Source organism: Lissotriton helveticus, chromosome 2_1, assembly GCF_964261635.1.
Source record: "Lissotriton helveticus chromosome 2_1, aLisHel1.1, whole genome shotgun sequence".
Taxonomy (NCBI): domain Eukaryota; kingdom Metazoa; phylum Chordata; class Amphibia; order Caudata; family Salamandridae; genus Lissotriton; species Lissotriton helveticus.
The window spans coordinates 369405840-369432464 of record NC_136059.1 but is presented as its reverse complement, the minus strand read 5'-3'; the positions used below and the strand labels follow the sequence as shown (position 1 = coordinate 369432464).

General features: G+C 45.3%; 1 long non-coding RNA gene across 1 annotated transcript in view; it reads right to left on the bottom strand.

The window, feature by feature from the left end:
- Window positions 1-26625, bottom strand: part of LOC144819356 (uncharacterized) — a 42442-nt gene that overhangs the window by 7610 nt on the left and 8207 nt on the right. Inside the window, exons 2-3 of the long non-coding RNA XR_013607310.1 lie at window positions 18832-18881; window positions 14762-14811 (exon numbers count right to left, since the gene is read on the bottom strand). This is a non-coding gene — a long non-coding RNA (uncharacterized LOC144819356). The remainder of the gene's footprint in view (window positions 1-14761; window positions 14812-18831; window positions 18882-26625) is intronic.

The following is a 26625-nucleotide window of genomic DNA, read 5'->3' as shown; positions in this document are numbered from 1 at the left end:
CCGTATGAGGAAGTCGGAGGGAGGTCCGTGAAGCCCCTGAGAACCCTGATGCTGCCGTAGGAAGTGCTGTGCCCCGACTGAATCGCTATTCGTTTGCAGCCGTAGTGAGGTGGGTCGTTTCCCCTGGAGGGGTGCCGCGTTATCAAGGAACTGTGCACCGGCGTTGATTTGAGCGAGCGCTTAGACTGAGTGACCCCGTTGGCAGCCGTTCGTTCGTCTACTGACTTCGAATTGTGCTACCCTGGTGCCTGCGATATTGCCGTAGGCTCAAGTAAACCACACCGGCAAGCGGACATCCTTCCCCGGTGGCAGCGGAGGGCCAAATGTCATATTTACCGTGTTTCCTTGTCTTTAGGTACACGCGCATGGGCCCCGCGTGAACATAAAAGAGTCCCCAGTGCACCGTGAATCCAGAGAAGCCCGCATGCATTCCCCATGATTCCACAAGTACTGTTATCCTTTTCAAAGTGGGTTTATCTTGCAAATGTAAACTTCCTGATTTATTTAATTGGTGGCAGCGATACCAGAATGAAAATGTGGTTATGCATTTAAATGAACCAGGCTTTATTATTCCATGTATTGGTGATATATAAACCTGATATTCATTTTATTTATTGATAGAGCTATTCCTAATATTTATGCACCACCAGTGTTCCTGAAGTCCTATTTACTGTATTTATTCTCAACCTGAATCCCAGAGTGCTGTAACAAATGAAATGTGAATGTGCTTCCCCAATTGATCCCTATTTACAGCAGAGAACTTTTATATAAAGGAATCGTATTTTTCTACAGCAGTGGTGTGGTGTCCTTCTTTTTGGTGTGACTGTGCAGGGGGTTATTATTGGGTCAGAGCCGGCTTAGCCCTACAGCCTTCACTGCCTTGACACTTGAGCCAAGCTACCCCCTTTGTGCTGGGCTTGTCCATCGCAGGTCCAACAGTATATCACCGGTACCGTTGGTGATTTATTAATGAGAAATGCAGCTTCCTTCTCGCTTAACCACCCACCATCAAAACCTGCTTTGCTTAGCTCAGAGATCTTTTTCTCCAGTCTAGATGTTGGATTGCCTGGAAGATTATGATAGTGTGTTTCAACTGCAAGTTGTATCTGTAGTTCAGTATTATAGGCTGCCTCATCCCAGAGGACGATTCCACCGCCTTTAGCGGCCGGTTTGATTATAGTTTCAGGTAGTGATTGTAAATGGATTAAGGCCAGTTGTTGTTCCTTAGAAAGATTACGGTTGACATGCATAGGTTTTCTAAAAAGGTTCTCAATTTCTGCAATCACAGCGTTTTAAAAAGTTATTATTTCTTTCGCTACCATACCGTTCAATGGGAAAAAGGTTTTCATACAAATAGGATCTCCCGTGTGCTTTTTCTCTTTGTGATTTTTCTCTTTGTGATTAATATCAATACATATCACTGTTGTCCCTATGGACACATTTGAGTTAGATTGTTTATAACAAACTCAATTACTTACGCTAACAAATAAACTGAACCAATTAACCGACAAAATCCCAAACAAAATCCCTTGTAGACAACCCTCACCCTGTACTGTATCACCCTAAAGCCCTTCCACTAACATTTTATACCTCCTCTATGTAGGCAGGTGTCAGATGATTTGTCTTGAGAACGGAGGTAAACCAACAGAAAAACACCTGGTACTCCCATATCTTTGAGGTCAATCCAATCAAATCAAATCAAAAATTCCTTTTTTCGGTTTTCATAATTAGAAAACCCATAAAAGTTCATGATAAAAATCACATCCTCTGATAATAAATTGTTATAAAAAATTACATATCCTAAATAGATAACAAATATACCAGCAAAAAAATATACCAAAATTCAGACATATTGTTTAAAAACATTCAAATCAATCGTGGGAGTACAAGTCAAGAAGGCAATTATAGCCTAAAACAATGTATACAGCACCAATCCTATTCTAAATTTGATCTCGGTTCTTCATAAAATTTGCAGAAGAAGACCACATGAATTGATGATTGTGGAGATTCTTCATAGCAGGGGCAGGTTATTAACGTATTCGACCAATCATTGATTTTAGGAAAGGTTACCAGGCGATGAAATATATTCATCCTGAATCGGGTCAACAAAAACCTTTCATAACCACTCAAATTAAAAGTTAAATAGGGCTGTATGGCCGTGATGGTTTGAATTATTAAGGAATGTTGAACTGAGCTTTTTTTTGCCTCAGTAGCCAAGCGCAGTTCTTCCAAGTGAGTCAAGCATACTTTTTTTAGCCCTTTTCTAGATATCTCTGATATAAGTGGGGGGTAGTGGTAAATATCTTTCCAAGCCCAAATCATATAATAAGTTTTTAACATATAAAAGCCAACCAGTTTTATGTGAATTTTCAAGTGAGAGACAATCGTTTAGTAGGCCTTGGTTAAAAACTGTTTTTGTAGAGGACCAGAGGCGATGCCACAAAAGAATCGGTTGCAGTTTCACAATATCAGTAACATATGGCAGACCTAATTCTAAGTGACAACTAAAGGTCGAAGTACCTTGCGGAACCACGAGGAGGAACCTCAAAAAACTGTTCTCTACTTTTTGAAGGGCTTCCACCTTTACATAACCCCACACCCCAGCTCCGTAAATTGCTGTACTAACGCATTTGGCTTGATAAATTCGAATCATCTCCGCCGGTGGCCTTTTACCAAGCCTCTGCGCAAAACTAACTAATGCAGATGTGGCCCTCATACATAGCAACTTTCTGACCTCTATTGCTTGCCTCCATGTACATTTGTCGTCAATTAAAATTCCTAAATAGGAATATGTGTTCTCCACTTTGGTATTTTCAATGACGATAACTCTCCTTTTCTTACGTCTAGGACCTGAGTTCATTATAAAAGTTTTTTATGTTTATTCTTAAATCTAGATTAGCCATATAGCTGTGATGCCTATTGAGTGCACGTTGTAATTCCAGGGGGGTTTGTGCTGTAATCAAGGCACCATCGGCGTAGAGTAAAGTGGGTATTGGGCGTTTTTGCGAGAAGGGTAGGTCCTGGCACCCATCCAACATGGCTTGTTCCAGACCATCAGTATAGAGTGTAAAGAGGAAGGGCGCCATGACCCAACCCTGCCTTACACACCTCTCCACTCTAATCGGGGCCGTAAGTTCTCCTACTAATCCAAACCTCACCCAGGCCATGGCATTTGAATACAGTTCACGCAGAAAATTAACCAAGGAAAGCTCTACTCTAATCTCTATTAAAATAGTTCATAGTTTCGAATGGCTTACGCAGTCAAAGGCTGCAGTTAAATCTACGTAAGCCATATACAAGTTCCCCCCTTTACGTTTACATATTTACCCATTAAGAGGGTCAAATTAAGGGCTTCTTCAGTGGTGCCCAGACCTTCCCTGAACACAAATTGGAGATCTGACAGTACCTTATTGTCAACAGCCCATTGTTGTAGACGATCAAGAATAATATGTCCCGCTACTTTGCCCAAAGAGTCTAATAATGATATGGGACGATAAAAAGATGGGCTCTGGCGATCTCCTTTTTTAAATACCGGGACCAGGTTTGATTCTGACCACGATTCAACAAGCCCCACTGTACATGAGGCTTCCAGTACCCAAACCAATATTGGAGTTCACAGATCCATATTGTATTTAAAAAGGTCTACTGGGACCCCATCAGGGCCTGGCGCCTTTCCCCATTTACTAGCCATTAAAGCAAGTTCCACTTCCAACTGGGTAAAGTCAAGTGCAATCGGGAAGATTGTGGATTTATGATGGGGATTTATCTTCTCTTTTTCTTTTAGGACACTATCTTCCTTGGCAGTTGATCCAAATATCTGCGAGAAATGCTCTACCCATACTGTTTCATCTATGGCTATTTCTATTTTGTGATTATCCCGGGGTACCAACAGAAATGGAGATTTAATTATTTTCCAAAAAGCGGTACTATCCTTCACCATACAACTCATATGTAGTTCTACCCATAATTTATGTTTCAATTCAGCTTTTCTTGTTTTTATTGCCCGATTATAAACCTTTCTAAGGACAGTAATTTCTTGTTTGTCCCTTTCTGCTTTGTGTAGGGCCAATTTTAGGTTGGAGTATGCTTTAGTACAAGCGTTGTTAAACCAACCTTTAGTTTTTCTCCTTCTTTCTTTCGGTTGAATACACAGGGCTTCTTTTACTGCATTTATTATGACCACAAAACTACTTAAGATCACTTGATGAGTGGCGGTAATGTCTAAAAATTTCTCTATAGACTTGAGAGAGTTTTTCACCACCTCTGTTGTGATCTCAAGTGGGTCAACTCTATCCCACTTGAGCAAATACCCATTTAACCTGTCCAGAATAAGATTTTTCTGACCATATGTTCTCACTAAATAAATCCTATCTGGGTTAGACAGGAGAGACAATATAACACTATTAGGAAAGTGATCACTGGTAGCATTGTCATGTGGTTTAAAACTCAAGATGCGGGACGCAGCATTACTTGATACAAATATAAAATCTATGGAAGTGGAACCTCCTCTACCATTAAAAGTCTGAGTAAGTGGAACTGGGAGTACCACTAATTCGTTCACCAAACCAAGTTCCAAAATAAATAATGTCTCGTTCAGACAGTCCCCACTCATGGTGTGAGGTAAATGTGTTAAATTATTCATATTCTCATCTTGTAAACCACAAGTTAAATTGTCATTATGCCCACATGGTGTCAGATTAAAATCACCCCCCCATAATACAGAAACATTTCTTTTAGTATTCTTATTGTTGAACTCCATTAAGGTACGCCGAATATCTTTTAAGGTTGCTATCAACTGGACCTTGTGCATGTTGTTATAAAAATTAACTAGCACAAAGTTGTTGTATTTATTTATATCAAGAATTATTATTTGAAAATTGGGTTCCAGTTTCAGAGGAACTATTACCCCAATCTCTAAAAGATTAGAGATAAATGTAGTCAGGCCTCCTTTAGCTCTCCCTGATGGAGAGGGAGTAGCAGGTGAAAAGTAGGTTTTGTATCCATCAATGTGAATGGCTGATACAGTCCATGTCTCTTGAAGACAGAGTACATTGAATTTCCAAGTGAATCTGTGCCACACATCGTTAACAATTTTGGAACGCAGACCAGCTACGTTCCAATAAACGATATTGAGTTTAGGTATACTTGGAGTTCCTACCTGAGCAATACCTAGTTCAATGTGTCCCCTTTGGAGGTCAGGATTTATCATATTCTCTGTTCTTCCCTGTTTCAATACAGTATTACTATGTGAGGCTAAACCCAAAGCTCTCTAATACAGAATGATGGTGAGGGATGGGAAGATCAGGAATACTACTATTAGCCACAGTATAATGTTGAGGATTATGAGACAAGGCAGGTTCCAATGGGAGCGAACCTGATTGCATGAGGTCTTCCTGCATCTCTAGATTTTTGGGCCTTGACTTGGCCAGTCAGTCTATCTCCTCCATGCCAGATAACATGTGGTACCTATTAAAGGTTGAGACAGTATAATAGTAACCTTAGGTTTGTTCAGCATTTCAGGAATTGAATTAGCTCGTATTTCTAATATGAAGTGGATAAAAAAACAAGCGGTAAGACCTTTATTCCGTCCACTGATAACAAATTATTTCCTCCTGTCCAAAGGGTTTTCCTAACAAGCAGCGGTGTTTTAAGTGTTAAAACTATACAGTCACCATGGAACATTTTCCCGTGATTGCAAACCCACTGAAGCCTTCTCGCCATTTTAAATTCTGCAAAAAGTTGTTCTGTTAGACCAGTCCTCCTGCCTAACCAATGAAGTAATTTGTTTCTTAATGATTCCCAGGTTTCAATTTCTGATGGAGCCTTTTTTGACACATTTGCCAAAATAAATATACAGGGAGTTGCATCAGGTGGTAGGTCAAGATGTTGGTCTAATCCAGGACTATCCCGGGTTTGGCCTAGGGGATTGAGCCCTGAATATTGATAAGTCTGTGGCACACTTGAAGGGGGATTGGACCATGTAGTTCCTATTGACCTCGTAATACCCCTATTCCTATCCCCAGACTCTGAACTGTTAGACTGATTGCTTGTCCTAGTCTGTAGGGGACGGACATTTACCATGTCTTTAGGGTTTATCATTCCCGTCGTCAGAGACTCATTTTCTTTAGTTTTTATAGGGTTTATTTCTAACATACTTAACTGCCCACCTTGCATAATTGTATCTCTCTTCACCGTTCCTTGATCTACAGGTATCGATTTCGTAGCATTGCCTTATTTCCTATTACTAACAATGAAGTCTTCAATAAGGTTCAATCTGACACCCATTTGATCTAAAGAGACTCTTACTAAAAGATCTAATCTTTCAACCAGGGTCATTAAGCTCTTTAATTCATTACTGTGCACATCAGGCCTTCTATTAGCGTCTTCTTTGATTTTGCTAGGGCCTTTTCTTAATTCCGCCCTTTTTTTCCCTTGGTGACCCTGTTTAATCATGGGAGGCGCATTGGCTTTCGATGATCTTATATCCTCGTCAACTATGTTTTGTTCAACATCTACTTTGTCTTCGCAAGCAGGATTCTTTTGTTTTTCTGGGGAGGTTGAGGTGAGGAATCAGAATCACTCAGTAGAATCTCTTCAGAAATCTGTTGGATGCAGCCATTTGGAGCAGTGCTGTGCCTTAGGCTATGCCCCGAAGTATCCAAAACTTTAGATTGTTCAGATTCGGAGTTTGGATGCGATGTTCCTGCCTCCAATGACTCTTCTACTGAAGATATCTGCTTATCCAGGGCCCCCATTGCCCCTGTAAGATAACTCAGTAGAGTTTGTTGGGTGTCACTAGGGACTCTTTTTGCAACACTGGGCTTAGAGCTTGGCATTTTCCTTTTACCCATGTCTTAACTATATTATCTGTGCTTAGTGCTTAGTGCGACTAAGGGTGATCAGTATACTTTTGCTTTCTCCCTGTGACCCAATAATTAAATCCACAAACAATTAAGGTAGTGTATTCGCAATGTATATATTAAAACTCCACTTTACACTGCCAAACTCACTCTTGGAAATTTTTCAAGTTTAGAATGAAACTGATCAATTAAAAATTGATTCGAACTCCTAATATCAAACTTTTATCCCGTGAGTCCATGCAAAATCCAAGAGGGGGGGGGGGCCATCCCAGCCTTATCCAGGCACAGACTGGCAAGGACGGGCCCGCCCTCGCGCCTGGTCAATCAACATTCCAGTGATATATCTTGTAATTGCCGGATTTTGTTTCTGGGCTACCTGCTAGAATCTTAGATTCTATCAGCCAGTATACTTACACTAAAATCAGTCAAAGTTGTAATGAGGGCCACATAGGTCTTTTGATATTCATGAACACCTACTTTGATTCGATGTCAAGTAGTCAGTACTAAATAACGACTGACCCATTTAATAAACTTGTCAAGTCATAACTGAATTTTTGAAATTTATATCCATCATATTCACAGTTTTACTTCAAATTGAATGGTAAACCACCTAAATTATTATCTTAAGTACTTTAGGTTTAGTACTGAATTTACTTAGTTGAATGTTTTGGGTTCGCTACAGCCCATATTTGGAGTGTCAAAACTGCCACCTTTCAAAATGTATTTACTATACAATAGAGTAAAGTTCTCTCAATTCAGTATGCTTCAAAACTGTTTTTCAATGGTCAATGATGCTGAGAACGATGAATTTCTGGAATTAAGAATTTTGAAAGGTAGTAGTTTTCTACTTCTGATGATGAATTGTAGCTGAGCTGCAATGCTATCTACAAACAAGAACATAGCAATATATCTTTTTCATTAAATTCTATTATGACCCTTTTATGAGCTTCTGTATGACGCACACACCTGTTATATTGTTGACGTAGAATTCCAGAGGGAGAGAGTGTTTATGTGTGTGTGTGTGTATGCTCGCACATGTGAAGCACACACATGCCTGCATGCATTCCTGTGAGGAGGAAATCCCAGAGCCCCCCTACTTACCAGGAGTGAGTCCCCATTTTCACATGAATGGCCGCTGCCGAGTCAGCTAAACCCAGCCGCGGCCGTTAGTGGGAGTACCGGCCGGGCGGTGACGTGGGGAGGGGGAGGGTAGTAATGTATGGATTAGGAGTTTAACAGGTAAGTAAACATTTAAATAAATAAAACTCATTTTGTTGCGCGCACTGTATCGCATTTGGTGATGCGGTGCACGCAACGAAATTAGTTTTATTTATTTATATGTTTATTTACCTGTTAAACTCTGTAATCCATACATTAGTACCCCCCACCCTGTCCCTCCCCCTCCCCACGTCACCGCCCGGCCGGTACTCCCACTACCGGCCGTGGCTGGCTAAACCTACGAAAAATTAAAGGAACAGTTTAAACAAACTAAACATCAGCCAACAACACTAACAAGGGAACACTATGGGGTCCATTAGGATGGCGGGCAGAAAGAAGTCCACCGGCCACCCTAGCGGTGCTGAGACCGCCCTCTAGGGGTGCGGTGGTCCCGCACTGGCAATTAGGATGCAACCACCACCCTGGCAGTCGCATCCTGCATATTCAACATTGTGGCGGGCGGTGCTGTGAGCAGCATCCATCACAATGTAGAAAATGCATGGCGTGCATTGGCATTCACAACTTCACAGGCACTGCAAGGTGCCTGCCAGCTTGTGTAAGCCAATGTAGGGGGGTACCCACCCCCCATGTGCAGCCCTTCCACCCCACAGCCCCCTGGGGGCCTACAGTGGGCCACCAAAGCGATTCTTACATTCCTTTCCATGTCGGAGTCTCCGTTATGGAAAGGCACAACACCGGCCACATCATAATATGGATGGCGGTGCCTGCAAGGCACCTCCACCATATAATAGCCCTAATCTCCTGAGGCGGAAAGCCGGGAGCGACGCTTGCTGCTAAAAATTGTATTTTATTTTAAAAAGCGGTGTGAATTTGTGTATTTTAACGCACTCTGCCCCCCTCCCCCTGCACTTACCTGTGTCACTGGAAACAGCGGATCTGAACGCTGTCTGGCACAGGACTCACTCGCTCGCCGCCATCGCCGGCCACGAGGAGACTAGGACACGCCCCCTCCGGGTGGCCACGCCCACTTTGACCTAAAATCCTTCAAAAGCGCGCTCTGACCACTAGAGCTGCACTTTGCCATAATCTCCTGAGGCGGAAAGCCGGGAGCGACGCTTGCTGCTAAAAATTTTATTTTATTTTAAAAAACTGTGTGAATTTGTGTATTTTAACGCACTCTGCCCCCCTCCCCCTGCACTTACCTGTGTCACTGGAAACAGCGGATCTGAACGCTGTCTGGCACAGGACTCACTCGCTCGCCGCCATCGCCGGCCACGAGGAGACTAGGACACGCCCCCTCCGGGTGGCCACGCCCACTTTGACCTAAAATCCTTCAAAAGCGCGCTCTGACCACTAGAGCTGCACTTTGCCCTAATCTCCTGAGGCGGAAAGCCGGGAGCGACGCTTGCTGCTAAAAATTGTATTTTATTTTAAAAAACTGTGTGAATTTGTGTATTTTAACGCACTCTGCCCCCCTCCCCCTGCACTTACCTGTGTCACTGGAAACAGCGTATCTGAACGCTGTCTGGCACAGGACTCACTCGCTCGCCGCCATCGCCGGCCACGAGGAGACTAGGACACGCCCCCTCTGGGTGGCCACGCCCACTTTGACCTAAAATCCTTCAAAAGCGCGCTCTGACCACTAGAGCTGCACTTTGCCCTAATCTCCTGAGGCGGAAAGCCGGGAGCGACGCTTGCTGCTAAAAATTTTATTTTATTTTAAAAAACTGTGTGAATATGTGTATTTTAACGCACTCTGCCCCCCTCCCCCTGCACTTACCTGTGTCACTGGAAACAGCGGATCTGAACGCTGTCTGGCACAGGACTCACTCGCTCGCCGCCATCGCCGGCCACGAGGAGACTAGGACACGCCCCCTCCGGGTGGCCACGCCCACTTTGACCTAAAATCCTTCAAAAGCGCGCTCTGACCACTAGAGCTGCACTTTGCCCTAATCTCCTGAGGCGGAAAGCCGGGAGCGACGCTTGCTGCTAAAAATTGTATTTTATTTTAAAAAACTGTGTGAATTTGTGTATTTTAACGCACTCTGCCCCCCTCCCCCTGCACTTACCTGTGTCACTAGAAACAGCGGATCTGAACGCTGTCTGGCACAGGACTCACTCGCTCGCCGCCATCGCCGGCCACGAGGAGACTAGGACACGCCCCCTCCGGGTGGCCACGCCCACTTTGACCTACAATCCTTCAAAAGCGCGCTCTGACCACTAGAGCTGCACTTTGCCCTAATCTCCTGAGGCGGAAAGCCGGGAGCGACGCTTGCTGCTAAAAATTGTATTTTATTTTAAAAAACTGTGTGAATTTGTGTATTTTAACGCACTCTGCCCCCCTCCCCCTGCACTTACCTGTGTCACTGGAAACAGCGGATCTGAACGCTGTCTGGCACAGGACTCACTCGCTCGCCGCCATCGCCGGCCACGAGGAGACTAGGACACGCCCCCTCCGGGTGGCCACGCCCACCTCAACCACCCTCCCTTTTGTGCGCATAAATAATCTGTTAGTTCAGGGAGCGCAGCGGGCGCGCCGTCAGCGCGCCGAAGGCGCGCCAAAGGCAAGCCCGTCTGGGCCCGTCCGGGCCCAGACGGACCTAGGCCTAGGGACTCTGCCAAACTGTACTCATGACCGTGTGGTGTACTCTGGAGAGGCGCTCCGCGCACTCCAACCTCAGAAAGACCTTGCTTGCTACCACACGCACATTGAGGGCACACCCTTCTCCAACTGTGCGCACTGCAATCCGACCCCCCGGAGCTCAACTAAATCCGAACTAAAACTTGTACTCCTTAATTGCCGCTCCCTTCCCAAACATGCCCTTGAAACCAACCTGCTAATACAAGATCTGGATCTTGACCTACTTTTTTTAACTGAGACATGGCTATCAGATAGCTCCGATTCAGACATCGTATCGGCCCTCCCCACTGGGTACCTCTGCCAAGCCTTACATAGACCAAAAGGGAGGGGAGAGGGGGTTGCCATAATCTTCAGGGACAAATATACCTGTAGAACTTCCAATGCCTACATTGAGGACTGCGAGAGTTGTCAGTTCTCCCTCCAAACCTCCCCAGCTCACTCTATGTCAGGGCTCTTAATTTATCGCCCCCCAGGTCCCCCCGGCAATTTCATCAACGCCGTCGTTGAGTCAGTGTCACAACTAGCATCTGCAACCTCCAACTTTCTCATGTTAGGTGACCTAAACCTCCATTTCATGGACCCTTCGGACCGGACAGCCTCCGACCTTCGGCTAGACCTGATGTCACTCGATATCCGATTGGTTAACAACGAGCCTACCCATGAGAAGGGACACCTACTGGATACCCTCTTTACAAACGTAGCAACTATCACCACTAAACCACCCATGCCCCTTCCATGGACGGACCATTTTCTGGTCCCTATCGCCTGGGAAATTTCCACCATGAACCTCCCAACCACTAAAATTCAGGTAACCGACAGACGGTGGCATAAACTTACACCGGGGGAATGGGCCACCGTCCTTGCAGAATCCACCCCCGAGCTCTCGACCGACCCTATTACAGCCGATAAGCAGCTGGAGGAGTGGATTATCGGCTCCCTAGACACACTTCTCCCTAAAACAGTGACCTTTAAACATCCCAAACGAATACCAGCGGCTCCATGGTACACCCCAGAACTTAAAGCTCTGCGCCAAGAGTGCAAGAGAACAGAACGCTCTTGGAGGAGAAATAAATCGAAGAGCGACAAAGATAGCTACTCGACCTCCCTTCTAACCTACAAAACCGCTATACGAAAAACCAAAAGCGTGTTTTTTAAGGAAAGAATAGAGAAAGCGGGATGCTCTAGTAAGGAATCTTATGTCATCCTTAAAGAGCTTTTAAAAACCCCAGAACAGGGACCAAGACAACCCACAGATCCCAAAGTTGATCAGGAAAAATGCCAACAATTGGCTAACTTCTTTCATAAAAAAATCCAAACAATTCTTGACTCAATCCCCCTTACGAAGTCATGTGATGAAAACGATCCCCCATACCTCTCAACACCTACTTGTCTCTCCTCTTGGGGGCAAGTCACAACGGAGGAGGTAGGAAACACGTTGAATTCCATAAAGAGTGGATCTCCCAGGGACCCCGCCCCTTTCCGGATTCTTAAGGAAGTAGCTCCCACGATCACCCCCCCCATGACACACCTGATCAATGCCTCACTCCAACAGGGAGTTGTACCCCCGAGCTGGAAGAAGGCCGTCGTAAAAGCCTTACTCAAGAAACCCTCCCTCGACCCCGAAAACTTGGCCAACTACAGGCCTATTTCCCTACTCCCGGGAGTAAGTAAGATCGCTGAAAAGTTGGTCAACAGGAAACTCTCCCAGTTTTTGGAGAGTAACAACAAATTAAAGAGCTCACAGACGGGCTTTCGTCCAGGGCAGGGCACTGACATCGCCCTCCTGGCCGCGGTTGAGGAAGCCAGAACATTGCTTGACGACGGAGGATCAGTGGCAGTGATCCTCCTCGACCTCAGCGCGGCATTCGATACCGTCAACCACCAACTTCTCATCAAAAGACTCAAGAGAGTAGGGGTGGAAGGCTCTGCCCTTTCTTGGATCTCATCCTTCCTAGATCAACGGACCTATCAGATCTGGGAAAAGAACGCCCGCTCCTCCGAAATTCCCCTCCAATGTGGCGTGCCTCAGGGCTCCTCCCTGAGCCCCACTCTATTTAATATCTATATGTCCACATTGGAGGAGGTTATCACCCCTTTCGGAGTGAGCGTCGTCAGCTACGCCGACGACACTCAACTAGTGGTGTCTCTATCCCACCCCAGACAACAATCAGCAGACTTATTTAACTGCCTTTCACAGGTCCATCTCTGGATGAACAACTCAGCCCTAAAATTAAATGGGACAAAAACCGAAGTTTTACTCCTCGGTCCAAAAGGGCTCACACTCTCCCCGAACATCTGGCCAGCCTGTATGGCCCCCCCCCTGACCCGAAAGTAGAGGTAAAAAGCCTAGGGGTATGGCTCAACTCAGACCTCTCATTCACTGTGCAGGCAAACAAAGTAGCCGGGACCTGTTTCGGGCTCCTGAAATCACTGAGGAAAGTCCTGCCCCTTTTGCCCTTTAACTCCCAAAAATTGCTTATTCAAGGCCTGATAATCTCAAGGCTTGACTATAGTAACGTGATCTACCTAGGTGCCCCTGAGGCGACCCTCACCAAGCTTCAAAGAATCCAGAATACTGCGGCCCGGATTATCACAAATACCCCTGCCAGAACCTCCGCCAAACCTGCCCTCAAACTCCTCCACTGGCTTCCCATAAGGGAGCGGGTCAAATTCAAGGCCTTGTGTCTAGCCCACAAACTACTCCAAAAGCAAGGCCCCCCCGCTCTCAGTAAACTTATCACACCCTATAGACCCACGAGATCTCTCCGGTCGGACACAGAAAACCTCATCACTACCCCCAGATTTAAGAAAACCCGCTCAGGCGGAAGACGCTTCTCAGTCCAAACCGCACGTCTTTGGAACTCGCTCCCCCGCGACCTGAGACTAGAAACACGGTACCTTCACTTCAGGAAGCGGCTTAAAACTCATCTTTTTCCCCAATGACTCACGCCCACTCTAAACATTGACCCCCTGCCCCCCCCTTTCCTTCTTTAACCGTCCTGAACCGGCCCAAACCAAAGAGATAGGGTGCCTAGCGCTGGGATACCTCATGGTGACTATGCGCTCTACAAAAATAAATAATAATAATAATAATAATAGGACTTTTCTGCCCGGTAGGCAATCGTGACAATTGCTTACCGGTGGAAAAGTGGTGGACGGTCTTTCCATCTGCTGCAGTACCACCCGCCGCAACCAATTTGGCTGGGGTAAAAGGCCATCCAGTGGGTGTTTTAGCGGGCTGATCGCCACCGCCGGTCGGGCGATGGTGATCCTACCGCCATGCTAATGGGTCCCTATGTTTCTGGACTGGTAGGTGGGGCACCAACAGACAAGAACCAATTTGACAGGCTGAGAGGTGTAGAAAAGGACGCTGCAGAACGTTCAGAACAGATTGCGAGGGATAGCGGAAAGCTAAAACAAGAAGGAAACCAGTCAACTCGCAGGAGAGTCATCCGATGTAGCAGAAATCAGCAGAGGACACCAATGGCCTTGACTGGATCCCAGAGACCTGGAGTGAGGAGTGGTGGACACCGCCTAAGGACGCTGATGAGCGGCCTCACCTCAGGAGAGTTGTGGCGTAGCAGGTGAGTAACAAGGGGGAAGGTTTGGGATTAATGGTCCCAGTGAAGGGTTTTTTCCTTATGCTTCAATTTGGGTTTTTCTTAAAACCATCTGTAAGGCATAATGTAACAGGGCTTGAAAGCTTGCATTTGTTTAACCTTCACAGTACCTCAGCTACAAGGCACTAAGACAAGAGTCCATTTTAGAAAGGACCAGTTACCTAAACCAGTTGACATTAACCTGGTAAGAATACACCTGACCCCTGTGGTGCAAACTAGAGCGGGGAAAATTCCTAGGAAATGAGGGGAACCCTAACTAAAAATAGGATTTCCTAGAAACAAAGGAACATATCCCTGGGTTGCTAGGGAGCACTGCACTAAGGGCGTATCCCCTCAAGCACAAACTAGGTGCATGCTGAATTTATAACCTAGAGGATTACTGTTCCCCTCATTTGTTCACTAAAGTGGGTGTCGTTATGGTTTAATACAGAATAACCCAAAAATACCACCTGTATACTTACCGCTGTTTCCTTCTCAAGACTTTGTGTGTCGCCATCCTGAGGGAGGAGACCTAAATGAAAAGAAAGACAACCAAATATCAGTTACACCATAATGATAGACAACACTCTCAACCATCTCCCAGAATTCTTGGCAACCTTAAGTGCTTGTTTTGTATCACAAATAAATATCATTCGGAAGCATACCCAGCCTGTGCATCCTTATATCCACCCAGCCCTCCTACACATGGTGTCAGAATTGGGATCTGGAGATATAGGGGTTGTGGTCAACCCAATGGCAGAGGGCCAGGAAAAGTTGGAGAAATGAATGGAAAGGTTTCTGAACACAGCAGCGGGTGACAGAGAGACTCTCCGCAAAGCCCTTACTAGTCAAACCCAATCACAGGACACAGCTATTGGGAAACTGGAGGACGTACTAGGTCAACAAAGGAGCTATACTGCCTTGCCCTCAGTGGTGTTTCAAAAACATATTGGAGGGGAGGATCCCGGCATATTTTTTTAAATAATTTTGATAGCAGGGCACAGGCTGCTGCTTGGCCAGCAGGTAGATGGGGACAGTACTTGGGTCCACTGTTGTCAGGAATCTTTCAATCTGTTTTCCAGGCCGCTAACCCCCCCAAGGAACTACTCCCTTTGGAGACATCAAGAGGAGCATTCTGGAGCGTCTAGGAGTGCACAAGGAGACCTATCGGGTTAGGCTACGACAGATCAAAGAGTAACCCCAGGAGACCACTTGGACCTTGTACTACTGAGTCAAACCCCTCCCAGTCTCAAAAGAGAAAATCCTAGAAAAAGTCTATTTGGAGCAGAATCTGGCCGCAGGGTCAGCTTTAGCGCTGGTGGTGCCCTGTGTGACAATGTCTGTTGGCACCCCCCAATGACCACCTCTGCCGCGGATTGCCTCGCTAGCAACCTTTAACAGTGTCTCTCAAGTCTCCATAACCACTGTCTCTCAGAATTATTTAGGTTTATAGCACCACTCATACCAGTGGTAGGTGTCAGAGCACTTCAATTCACACATGCATTGCACAGAGACAATCATATGTGTGTAAATGAGTGTATAGGAAATGTTACATCAGACAGGACTACAAGGTGTGGTGTAGGAGTGGCAGGTCATCGATACTGGCAGGCAATATAGTTTAAGAATCCTTAACCTGGAAAAGAACACATTCAGAATTTAACACTTAACATCATTTTTAGGGGTTCTCTTTCATAATAAGAATTGTTTTTTACCCAAATGACTCCTTTTCACAAGATTAGGATGATGAGAGACAGGGCAAAAAACATATAGCTCTAACATATACCTTGCAGTTTGCATGCAGCTCTAGATTACAGTTAATAGATCAATGTTCTATATTAGGATTGTGACTTATAAACGCCAAGTAACAAAAGGAGCCCTCGTAGAGAAGCAGTAACTCACTGACCTATTTACATTATATGCATTTAGTTATCCACATGGTACACGTTCTTTGCAGCATGCATTTTAACCCTCTGCACTGCCTTGGGATGAGTCAAAACTTCCACTAGACAAACCTCCGGTCTCTTTCCAGGAAGACGATTATTCACAGGAGTTATCTTGACATTTTATTTGATGTCTGAAAATTGCTGGAGGCCAGGAACACAGCAGCAGGATTTTTAAAAATGAGAATATACATTTTCAAAATTGACGCCTCCACCCCAGGTCAATGCCCGGTGCGGTTGCATCGATCGCATTGCCCCAGAGCCGGCCCTATCTGGCCTCCTTTCACCCCCCTGTTCAGAAATGTGTACGACAACATGCTTAGTTGAACTTGGAAACAGAAGTAGAGATAGCAGGTGCCTGTAGCCGTTGCCCTGAAACTTTAGAAGGGGCATGAGGAAACCAACTGGAGGAACCCTAGAGCTGGTTCTATGAAACAACAAAGACCCAAATTTGTCAAGAAACAGAGACATTACTATCTGGTCTCTTACCCAGACCACACCATTCTGGACGGCAGTGTTCCATTGTGGCAGTTTTTGGGCACATTTCCCGTCATTGTCTGCAGGAGGAAGAGGCTATGGCGGTAGGTTTGGTCAGATCACTTTACTGCACTTCACCCAAGTCTAGGCCTGACTATCACTGTCATATGACTGTAAATGGTGAACCTGTCACCGCCTTGGTAGATATGGGGTTCCTTCAGAGCATTATGCATCCACAGATTCTCCCAGGAGGTGTGAACCACAAAACAGGAACGTGAACATCTAATGTGTCCACAGGGATAAAAAGCTGTATACCATGACAGAGGTCCAACTTGAACACCAGCCCGACCCTGGGGTTCCTTTACAAGAAGGACTCATATTAAAACTCCCAGACCCATTGATTGTGGAAACGATTACCCCCATGTAGAAACCTTGGTTCAGGAGTCCTGGAAGGATGGGCATACATGTTGGGGAACCGCACCTTTTGCACAGGCTGAGGATACAGAGGGGCCCTCCCCGAAGTTTCGAAAGAGTAGAAAAATGAGAAGGGAAGAAAAAGAAAGTAACCAAGAAAATACTGCCAAAAGGGACATATTACTTTATTTAGGATACTAATCGGAACTTCCAGGCAACCCAACAAGTAGATCTAACATTCAGAGAAGTCTGGAAAGCTGCTCCTGAGCAAGAAAACCCTGAACGAATAGGTCTCCAGTTCTTACTGAGGGAGGGATTGTTGTGTAGAAAGGGAGGGAGAACCCAAACCCAGCAGCTGTCAACCGCCTCCAACCACTACAGGAAATGTTCTCACTTCTCTCAGGCAAGACAGCCTTATTAAAACACCCTATCAATACGCCTCCAGGGAAAAAGGTATTGTTGAGGCCGTATTGAATACCAGAAGCACGGAGAGAGATTATTGAAAAAGAGGTGAAGCAAATACTCCACATGGGGGTCATTGAACCTTCCATTACCAAATGGAATTCTCCAAAAGTATTTGTGCCAAAACCAGATGGGCCACACTTTTGCATTTGCTTCAGAAAAGTAAACAAAATATCACAATTTGACACCTATCCTCTCCCTAGAGAGGATGAAACGGTTGAAAGATTGAGGGAGGCAAAATAGATCAGTACCCCAGATCTCTGTTTTGAGGCTGGCAAATACCCCTTAGGGAACAGGACAAGGAGAAGACGGCTTTTCCACACCACGGGGATTGTATCATTTTACAGTGTTGCCATTCTGCTGCATATATAGACAACATTGTCTTCTATAGTTCTTCCTGGGATCAACACTTGAACACTTACAGGCGGTTATACAAGCATTAGATCTCAGTGGGTTAAAAAAAAAACCCTGCTAAAAGTCACTAGCCTTGGGATTTCTTCTGGGGTAAGGTTATATTCGAACCAAAGCAGAGAAAATCGCAGTCATATCAAAAGTCCCATTGCCTAGAAACAAAAGGGAATTACGTGCTTTTTTGGACTCATTGGTTACTATCGATGATTCAATCCTTGTTTCACCCAAATAGCTGTTCCTTTGACAGATGTATTGAAAAGATCCGCCAAAACTGAGCTAGAATTACAACAGCCTTCACCTGACGTCCTGAAAGCTTTTTACTCTCTGAAGCAATCCCTCCCTTCTGAACCTGTTCTGAGAAGTCCTGATTATACTAGGCCTGTCATTCTTCAAACTGACGCATCAGAAGTGGGTCTAGAAGCTGTGTTGTTTCAGACAGATAAGGGAGTAGAAGAACGCCCTATTGTGTACACAAGTAGAAATCTGTTCCCCATAGAAAAACTATGTTGAAGTGGAAAAAGAAGCATTAGCAATCAAATGGCCCCCCCATGAGTGGATGGCCCAAAACATAGGAAACACCTAACCCCTATGGGGCAAACTAGGGTGAGGAAAAACCAGTGCATGATAGGCGGAAACCTTAATTAAAAATAGCATTTCAATGGAAAGGAAGGGAAGGTATTCCAAGGTTGCGGGGGAGCAGTGCACGAAGGGTGGAGTCCCTCAGGAACAAACTAGGTGCATGCTGAATTTATACCCAAGAGGATTAATATTCCCGTCAATTTTTCACTAAAATGAGTGTTGTGATGGTACAGTACAGATTAACCTCAAAATACCCCCTATATACTTACCGCTGTTTCTTTCTCGAGACTACTGATGGTGCCATCCTAAGGGAGGAGATCTAAAGGAAAAGAAAGACAACCAAACATCAGTTATACCATAACGACAGACAACAGTATCAATCCTCTGCCAAGATTCTTATTAACTTTAAGTGTTTGTTTTGTATTATGAATAAATATTAACATTCAGAAGCAAAATCAGCCTCCACGTCCTTATATCTTTCCAGCCCACTTCAAATTCCTTCCTATCTGACTGTTTTCCACAACATAACAGTTATAAACAACTTCCAGATAAACTAATTTGGCTCTGGAATCTTTCACTGCTTAGAATTTCAATCTCTTCTTACAGCTCATTACTCATGAAATGTAACATTTTGTTCTTGTTCCTTGAAGCTTCCTGTTGTGTTGATGGCGAGACTCTGATAGCATTCTTTCAGCCACGGCATATTTTGCTCTTCTTGGTTCCATGAGCTCAACATAAACATAACAGTTCAAGAAACTTTATGAGGAATGGAAATGTCAGATACAGTTTGAGGAAATAAACATAAGGCTTCTTTCAAGACCAGCTCCAAAATGGTTGGATTAACAGTCACACAAATATTCTGCAAGAGAGGTTGGAGAACTGTAAGTGTGCGAAGTCACTACCGCCTCATATACGGTTAGATGGGGACTGTGCCTCTGGGATTGGCAGCACCACATTCCCCTCACTATAAATGAGCTAGAGAAATGCACAGGGACATCTGCTTGGATGTTAGAGACTTTCCCATAATACCCTCTCTTGATGAAACACCGGGGTCCGGATTTATTATGATTTTATGTCAGAGTTGTGTTACCTTTGTGGCACAGCCCGATGCAAAATCTTTTTTTGCACTTACGAAGCCATGCTAAGCACTTTGTTTGGCTTTGTATGCTGTATTAAATATAAAGTAACATAACGCTTTGCATCAGGGAGGTGTTGCATGGGTGGAGCATCATATTCCCAAGCATCCACCCCCTATCTTTTGATGCACACCCAGGGTTGCAAAGACTTGTAAACCTGGGTTTGCACCAAAGTGGTGTACCTACCTGACAGTGGTAGAACAAGGAGAACTATCTTTATTTCTCCTTTTTAGTTCCTCTTTTCATGTGTGTTGCAGAATACCTATTACAGCACACATGGAAAGAGAAATAAGGGCCAGATGTACATAGCTTTGGGTTTGCGATTACCTAATAGTGATATTTTGGTGATATACTATATGGTAATCGCAAACATCAATGCACAAATGTGTATTTGGCACACTTAGCAATTCCCGGTAGGACACAAATAGACCTACCTCATTATCATTCATGCGGTAAGTCTCGGTTTGTGACCCATTTGGAATCACAAAAATCACCCACATAGTTGCCTGCTGGGGTCAGCAGAACACCATGTCGGCGATTGCTTTTAAATAAAGGAAAACGAGATGCGTTCCAAAATGAAAAAGGCAAACGTTTTCTTTTCATTTTTTTAAGAGTAGGCAGTGGTCCGTGGTTCCACTGCCTGTTCTTTTAAAAAAAAATGTATTAACTTTATTAGTTTTCAAAAAGATTATACAGTCTTTGTCTGTCAATAATAACAACTGCATTATCGTATAACGGAGTACATAAGCACCTTTGGTGGGATGCCAAAACCATTTCAGTAACTATTGATTTATGATAATATTAACATTTTATACCGTAATACTAAAATTAGACTACGAAACAGTCTACAATGCCTATTCGGAGTTTTCGAAGTTTATCTGACACGTGTCCGAAACTCTAGTATCCAAACGTGTGTGGTCAATTATGCTAATGTTTGATGTTTGATGTTTTTTGGTTTTTGTATAGCGCACATACACTCCATGGAGCATCTTAGCGCTTCTGATTTCACTGCAAAGATGAAATGTCTGGGGGTAGTAGCTGAGCTTTGGATGTCCTTAGACTAGAGTCTTACATTTTGCATCAGATAATCCGTAAATCCATGTTTTTAGGAGTTTTTTATAGATTTTTTCAGACGGTGATGCTCTAAGTTTAGCTGGCAGAGCGTTCCAGGCCTTGGCGCCTAGGACTGCTAGGGATTTGCCACCCTTGGTGGTCAGTCGAAACTTGGGTATGGTCATTAGGTTAGCAGTAGCTGATCTAAGGGCCAGATGTAGGTAGGGTTTTACCGGTCGGTAACGGCCGAATTCGGCCGTTACCGACCGGTAAAAGGATTTTGAGATGTAGGGGGCAAAATCGGTAAATTTACCGTTCGGTAAATTTACCGATCGGTAATTTTACCGAATCTGTAAATATACCGGTCGGTAAATTTACCGACCGGTATTTTTACAGATTCGGTAAAATTGATATGTAGGTGGGACTCTTATGAGTCCCACAAGGCCTAAGAAATCGGTATTTTACCATCAAATTCAATTTGATGGTGAAATACCGATTCAGGTGTGCATGCACATGTGTGCATGCACACCTGTGCCATATGACAGGCAGACCTGCCCTTAGGGCAGGTATGCCTGCCATATGGCCCGACCCTTTTTTGGGGGTGCCAGAGGGTGTCAAAGTGACACCCCCTGCACCCTTGTCAAAATCGGTATTTACCGATTCGGTAAATACCGACCGGTAATGCCCCATTCATTCCTATGGGCTTCAAAGCCCATAGGAATGAATGGAGCATTACCGGTCGGTATTTACCGATTCGGTAAATACCGATTTTTACCGATTCGGTAAAATACACATCTGGATGGACCTACATGTCCACCCTTCATATTTACCGATCCTTAATTACCGAATCGGTAAAATTCGGTAATTAAGAATCGGTAAATATTTTTTACCTACATCTGGGCCTAAGTTCCCTATTTGGGAGATATCTGTGAAATTTGGTTGACAGATATTTGGGTCCGCACTTATGAAAGCCTCTATATGTGATCAGAAGGACTTTGAATAGTATCCGTTTCTGGATGGGAAGCCAGTGCAACGCATTCAGAGCAGCTGATGCGGAAGATCTCCTAGGCCATCTTAAAACAAGCCGGGCCGCCGCATTTTGAATCATTTGCAGTTTGTGCAGGGTAGATTTAGCAGCTCCTGCGTACAAACTGTTGCAGTAATCGATTCTCGATGTTATGAGAGCGATTGCAACTGTACGGCGGGCGGCCAGTGGGAGGTAATCAAAGAATTTTCTGAGGCCCTTGATTAAGTTGAAGCAGACACCGGCCACTTCTTTGGATTGCTGTTTGAAAGACAGCATATCGTCAAATTTTATACCCAGGTTGCGTGTAGCCCTGATGGTATTGGGGGGGGCTTCTGCGTCTGATGGCCAGCATGTGCGAGGGGAAAAGATGTTATTTTTCCCAAAGGGCAGTATCTCTGTTTTCGCAGAGTTGCACTTAAGATGGTTATTGTGCATCCATCCAAAAGTCGCAGTTAGGCAGTCTTTCAGTATCTGTTCGGCCTTTCCTGTATCTTCATCCAAGACCAGGACCAATTGGGTATCGTCTGCATATGCAACCGTGGTTACATTATGCGTGGCAATTAGGTTGATCAGGGGTGCCATATATAAATTGAACAAGGTAGGGCTCAAGCTAGAGCCCTGTGGCACCCCTGACCTAACCTCCTTCTCCTCTGAGTAGAAGTGTCCCAGTTTGGTTATTTGTTTTCTGTGGAGCAGAAAATTTGTGAACCATTTCAACACGGTGCCCCCAATGCCTGCCTCAGCTAGGCGATGTAATAATATGGTGTGGGACACTGTGTCGAATGCTGCAGATAAATCCAAGAGAATCAGGACTGCCTTCTTCCCTTGATCAAGAGCCGCTCTAATGGTTTCTGTCGTTGACAGGAGTGCTGTTTCTGTCGAGTGATTGGCTCTGAAACCAGCCTGGTTTGGGTGAAGTATATTGTTTGTTTCCAGAAATGATGAAAGTTGTTTATTTACCAGTGTTTCGGCACATTTACATAGGGCGGGAAGTTGTGAAATGGGTCTCAGATTAGTTAAAACGGATGGATCGTGTAGTGGTTTTTTTTGTAAGGGTTTTACTATCGCCGTCTTCCATGTGCTGGGGATTTCCCCCGACTGGAGTGAGGCGTTTACGATGGTGTTGATCATGGGGTTGACCTCATTTTTGATTTCATGGACTAAAGCAGGAGGGCAGGGATCAAGTGGTGATCCTGATTTGATTTTTGACATAGTATGGGATATCTCATGCAGATCAATTGTAGTAAAAGAATTCCATCTAATTTTATCTGGGCTGGCTTCTACGGCTAGATTGTCGGTGTTGTCAATCACTTCAGGAAAGTGTTTTATGATGTTAACTATTTTTTGTTCAAAATAGTCTGCGATTTCGTTGCAGAAGCTCTGTGATGGAGGTATTTCCTGTGACAAAAACCCTGGATCTCGAAAGCTCTTTACCACATAAAAGATCTCTCTTTGGTTATTCTGAGATGTATCTATTTTGTTGGTAAAATAGTTTATTTTAGTTTGTTTAATTTGAGCATGATATTTTCGTCTGGCTGTTTTATACTTATCCAGGTCCTCTTTATTGTAATATTTACGCCATGAGCGTTCAAGCTTGCGTACTGTGCGTAGTGTCTCTTTGAGGTCTTTGGTATACCAAGGGGCAGAGATTTTCCGTTGTCTAGTTTTTGATTTGGTAGCTCCTCCCGAGGTTATTTTTTCCCCTATTATTCTCATCCATTTTTCATAGTTGAGATTATCAGAGAACACATTCTCAGTGATCAAAGGTTTGTTTTCTTTAACCCACATGGGTAGATTCGGATGTTCGATTATTTTTGTCCAACAGGGAGCTGGCTTCTGAGGTCTAGATCCATTTGGTTGGGTTCTGTTGGCTTCACTTGTTGTAAGGTAAAATGGTATAAAACTATGGTCAGTCCACGTCTGAGGCAAAGGGGTAGATACCTTGATAGTCTCAAGGTTAGAGCAGACGCAGTCTAAGGTATGGCCCGCTATGTGTGTGGGGTCTTTCGTGAGAATCTTTAGTCCAAGCACTTGCATGATATCTTTGAAGCATTGTGCATTTGGGTCTGTCATATTATCAAGGTGAATGTTTATATCTCCCAGTAGTGTAAAGTTAGCTGCTTTGAGCGTCAAAGCAGTAATTACCTCCCTAATGCGTGTTTGCGTAGGCATATTGATCTGAGTTGGTGGTGGGAGCACCATAATACGAGCAGTTGTATTCATGGTGTCCATGCCCGTGATCCAGGGTTTGCTTGTGCAATCAATAGAGGTGCATGATATATTCAACACTGTTATGTCCTGTTGTACTGAGTGCGCAGGGTGGTGGCCTGTTCTATGTCTCAGGTGTGTGCGTTGCGGTCAATTTTGAATCAACCTTAGCTAAATTCCCTCGCCATTGTGCAGGATTAGACAGCTGGGGCAATTGATGTGCATTGGATTGTTGGGTCTTATATTCTGCTACAAGTGACCGGTGTAGGTCCAGAAGCCATGTTTGCATATTTGGGCCCACCAGTGATTTCCAGGATGTGGCTATTTAGCATTTTGCCAATCCCAGCGCCAGGTCCAAGAGTTTGTTTAGATTCTTGCGTTGGACATTGCGCTTCGTTACACCCAGTAAGAAATGCAAAGCTTGGGCAACTATCAGAGTGTCCGCAAAGTCTGTCAATGACCCGCTACCTCATTCCAGAAACTCCTGAGTCGAGGGCACGCCCTGACCATATGAAAGAATGTTGCGTCCGAGTCAAGACATCTAGGGCATATATCACCGAGTTAGGGTACTGCGTGCCAAACTCTGCGGTGTTAAGTATGTATGGTTGAGATAGTTAAACTGTGTGTATTTCAACCTGGCATTTGTGGATATTATCTTGGGGTAGCTTATGCACTGTGCCCAATGTTTATCAGTGATATTTATCCCTAATGCCGTTTCCCAATGTTTGTGCAATTCCGCCACCAGCTGTGTTGAGTTGCGCCTAAGAGAGTTGTGTAGCACTGTGATTGCCTTTTTGGCCCGTCCGTGTGTTAGCAAAGTGTGTAAGACCTGAGAGGTAGTGGGCTCCAAGCATGTATTACCCTATGAATGTAAAAATTGCTGTGACAGAGTTGCGTATAACAGAAATGTCCCTGGGGGTATCCCAAAATCATCCAACAGGGTCTCGAAGTCACATAGTCTCAAGTCCACCACTAGGTCTCCCCATATGTACAGTCTCACCTCTCTCCATGCTTCAAGCTCCGGGCGTTGGTGACAAGGGTAGAGGCCCGGAAGCACCTCAAGAGGCAAGTTGGGGGCATTTGGCGCAGGCTGATCTCTAGGCATAACATACTTCGACCAACCGAGCGTTGCCGCCATCTTGAGAAGGTTGCCCTGTGTTTTTTGTAATGTTGTTTTTGTGCCTGAGAGCCATTTGATTATGGCTGGTTGTCCCAGTTTTAAACCCCAGGGGTCCAACTCTGTTAGATTGCCTCTCGCAAGCCACCTCATATGCCATTGGGGCCAAACTGGGGAGGGGTGGGGGAGGAAAACAGCACCGACCAGAGACTCAAAATTAGGTGTGATAAAGGCCGCTTTATTGGAAGCAGGTGCATCTAGAACAATGAAAACCCTTGGCCTGCGCCGTACAAAACTATACCTCACTAAATATGCAATTTCCTGACAAACCCCCCACCCCCTCCCCTAACTGGTTCCCCCAATCCAAATACAGTAAACAATTAGCAGAAACGTCAATTTGCCTCTCCACCTGGCTAAATCCTTTATTATGCTTGACCTACCCCCCCGATAATCCAACAACAGATCTCCTACACTTCCCCCATATATTAGGAGGAACCGCCACTCGAAAGGCGTGCTAACGGCTTTCGACCCCCCCCCTAGGAATCCTGCACTTCCGTGTTTCTGCGCACCAATGCCCTGCCCCAGAGCCTCCCTCAAACGTAGCACCTAACTCCATCCTGTACTACAGGAGAAAACCCCATCCTCCCTAAAATTCCACTGCCCCGTACCTAAGCTCCGGGTGCTCCATCCTGTCAACCGCCTAGCACCTCGAACCCTCATTTTCTGGTAAATTTCCTCCGGGTCCTATCAAGGGCCGCTGGCCCCTCAGCTCCCCCCTCCACCCACCTGGGACCGAAACTCCGACCAAATGACCTGACACCCTGCCTACCTGCGCCGTATCCCTAACCGACCCCTCTTCACTTGTTTAACCCACGATACCCTTTGCCCGGTACCAAGGCCACGCCAAGCACACTCTCCCCTGTCCCACTGCACACAAAGCTGCAACATCGCATGTTAGCTCCTGCCCTTTTTCTTGCCGCTGCCAATGAACAACCTGTTGTCCGCTTCCAACCACTGATTCCAGTGCTTGACCCCGTCCCCCTTTTTGCCTGCTTTATCAATGCGTTCACCAACATAATTCTCCAGTGCCGCTGCAGTAGGCCCCGCCCCTGCACCTGAAAAGACACACATGTGAGAGGCGAGAAATGTCCTTTATATCATACATTCACTTCCCACCCCCCGCAGCCTGACAGGTGCCCCTAACAGTCCGACCTCCAGGGGGGGCGGAGCTAGCCGGCGTTCATGGTGGACGCTTAAGTGCGGAGCTCTGCGCTAGCGCCATCTAATATCCGACCAATATCCTTCCACAGCGGCGAAAACTGTGAAATTCCGGCCGGGGCTGCCTCCCCTACCCCCTGCGGACCCCTGGTGTGACTTTTGAAGGGCTGAGTGCACCGGTTCCCCCGGCGCCGTCACCGACCGAGGAGCCGCGGACCAGGCCGGGATCCCCGCTCTGCCCTGAACGGCGAGGCCGCGCTGCGTCACCCGACGTGCGGCCCCGGCTAGAGGAAGCCCTGCTGTG